This window comes from Capsicum annuum, chromosome 9 (assembly GCF_002878395.1).
Source record: "Capsicum annuum cultivar UCD-10X-F1 chromosome 9, UCD10Xv1.1, whole genome shotgun sequence".
NCBI classification, from domain to species: domain Eukaryota; kingdom Viridiplantae; phylum Streptophyta; class Magnoliopsida; order Solanales; family Solanaceae; genus Capsicum; species Capsicum annuum.
Genome location: NC_061119.1, coordinates 77,233,535 through 77,236,753, shown reverse-complemented (window position 1 = coordinate 77,236,753; position 3,219 = coordinate 77,233,535).

Genomic DNA, 3,219 nt, shown 5'->3' with positions numbered 1-3,219 from the left:
CTGTTGCGTATATCCAATAATTCAATTTTGATGGAGTAGGAAAATAGAACCAGAGAAGTTCAAATTAACTTTTTTAGAAAAATTACATAACATTACAACTTATCTTTCCTAAAGTTATAAAGACCCTTCCCTTTTGGTTAATTACCTAATTCTATTTTTTTTCAAAAAAAAAAAAAAAAGTCAGATACATTCAAAAACCATAAAGTTTTGAATACATATTTTTAATTATGTATCTCCCGTTGGTCTAGTTAATGTGTTATTTATCTTGACCAAATAGTTTTATAAATGGACGTATCTCAGTAATCAAAATTGTATATCTCATCTTTAAAATTATGTATACGGATGCTAATTATTTATCCAAATCAAATGGAGTAATTAAATTTTATATTCTTAAGTTCAAACTTATGTATCCGAATGCTAATTATGTATCCGCAAATAGTAAATTAAGAGATTATTTCTAATTTAGCAAAGAGTAGGAATAAGAAATAACTAGGGATAAATTTGTTGAGATTTATGTAAGATTTACTTAATTTTTTTGGTTAAATTTCCTATGAAGAAAATCCTTTCGACCATAATTCCCCAAACTCCATAATAAAAACTATTCACACTATAACTTGGTTTGTTTTAGACATTTTTACCCTTATCCTTAAAAAATTTCCTTTAGACATTTTTACCCCTCTCCCGTAAAATACAAGATAGTTTCATCATTCTTATTCCAATACATGGGAAATAAATAATTCTCATACTTCCATAATTCATTAATTCCCATGAACATAATTCCCCATAGAATTAGTATGATCATGATAATATATGCATTCTAGCAATATGTTTGCCACGATTAGCAATATAATGTTACTTTGTATTTCCTCCGTCTCAAATTACTTGGCATATTTGTAAAAAATTGTCTCAAAATAGGTGTCATGTTTAAGAATTCAAGAGATAATTAATGACTTTTTTTCAACTATACCCATATTACTTGAAAAAGATTTATATTAAAAATAAGTTTATATTATTCAATTTGCACCCCTTATTAATTTCTCCTTAAGAGTTATGCAAAACGTAAAGATGTCAAGTAATTTAAGACAAAGGGAGTATAATTTAAGAAAACAAAAATGCATATATAATTTTTCCAACTTCTCTTGCATGAAGTTTGCAAGATTTATTTCATGCACAAGATGTGATGATATTGTTGTCTTTGATAACATAACATAGTGATTTCTGTTATACTAAATATATAGATTAATTTTGATTCTCCTCTCTCTCTCCCTCTCTCCTTTCTCCCTCTATCTATCTATTTATCTATCTATCTATCTATCTATCTATCTCTCTATATATATATATATACACACACAAAACAAGTAAAATTAATTGTGCTTCGCGCATTAATAAAGGAACTATTCTTTTAACATATGAATATCAAAAAGTTAGCCGTTAGATTTAAATATTTTAGTATAAACTTTTAGACTATTTTTTTGTTAAACATTTAAATTATGTTTTCCTTATTTTAATTTCAAGAACAAGAATATAAAGTAAAGAACAATAAGAATAATATAAAAGACAAGAGTAATAATATTATAAGACAATTTTCTTCTTTCTTTCAAGATTATACAACATGATCTTCAAGACTTCTATTTATAGTATTACACGGAAGAACTTCAAGAGGTATCATAAATATGTCATTAATCCATGAAAAAGTGGGGAAGATTATGGGAAGTGGAAGATCCAAAGGGAATTTATGGAGTTGCGCTAGTTACTACACTTAAAGGAGAAGTTACAACTACAATTAATGAACATCCACAATTAACATAATTATGCATTTACAAATATTTAAAACACTCTTCCTTGTATGTTCATAGGTAAAATGACTCGCTAAAACTTTACTAATGCAATGTCTGGGGCGTCAGAAAGAGGTGGAGTGTTGACTAATTTAGAACCGAGGTCTACATTCATTGATCAAATCAAGGTTAGACAATTCAACATTTGATGTTGAATAAGAATATAACTAAGGTTATGTATGGTGAGTCCCGAGAGACCGCTCTTAATGCTAGTGGCATGTTGAGGGCGAAGGGGCAGGGGCATGTACTCCATGTTGATAAGTTGATTCCTAGTTTATTAGAAAAAGCTCATAGCTCTAGATATTCTATACATCCTGGTTCCACCAAGATGTATCATGATTTGAAAAAACTTTATTGGTGGCCCTTAATGAAGAAGGACACACTAGATTATGTGGCCAAGTGTCAGAATTATAAGTAGGTAAACTATGAGCATTAGAAAATTATAGGTCTACTACAGAGAATGCCTATTCTAGGATTGAAAAGGGAGAGGATTGCCATGGATTTAGGGGTGGGCCTTTCTAAGACTTTAGGATGATATGGTCTAATTTGGATAATTGTTGACAGGCTAACAAAATCTGCGCCTTTCATTCCAGTCAAGATGAATTATAATGTGAAGAAGTTAGCCAAGATCTATGAGAAGGAGGTCTTGAGATTGCATAGAGTTCTCGTTTTCATCATATCCGATTGAAGTACCTAGTTCACCTCCAAGTTTTGGCATAAATTGTATGAGTAGTTGGGTATTACGCTAGATCTCAGTACTGTATTTCACCATCAGACTAACGTGAAATATAAGAGAACTATTCAGGTACTATAAGACATGGGTGTGTGTAGCTGACTCTAAGGGTCATTTGGATCTGTTCCAACTGTTGTGGGAGTTTTTGTACAATAATAGTATTGACTCGACCCTATTTAAAGCTCTATATAGGAGTAGATATAGATCAACCATAGGCAGATTTGAGGTGGGTGATGTAAAACATATGGGCACTAACATGGTATAAAAGTCTAAAGTTAAGGTAAGGGTTATTCAAGAAAATTTGTTAACATCCCAATGTTGGCAGAAAAAGTATGCATATCCTTGGGTAAGAAAAATGTTTGCGAACATGTATTCCTTAAGGTTTCTCCGATGAATGAAGTGATGCGGTTTTGCAATATAGACATGTTTAGCTCTAGGTATATTGGTCCATTTGAGGTTCTTGATGATGTTGGTCCGATATCTTACAAATTTGCATTGCTTCCAAGTTTGTCGAGAGTCCATCTGGTATTCCATGTCCTTATGCTTAAGAAGTACCTTAAGAATGGAAGCTACATCATTCATCGGGACTCGTAATTGTTAGATACGAGTATATCCTATGTTCAAAATATGATAAAAAAAGATATTTGATTT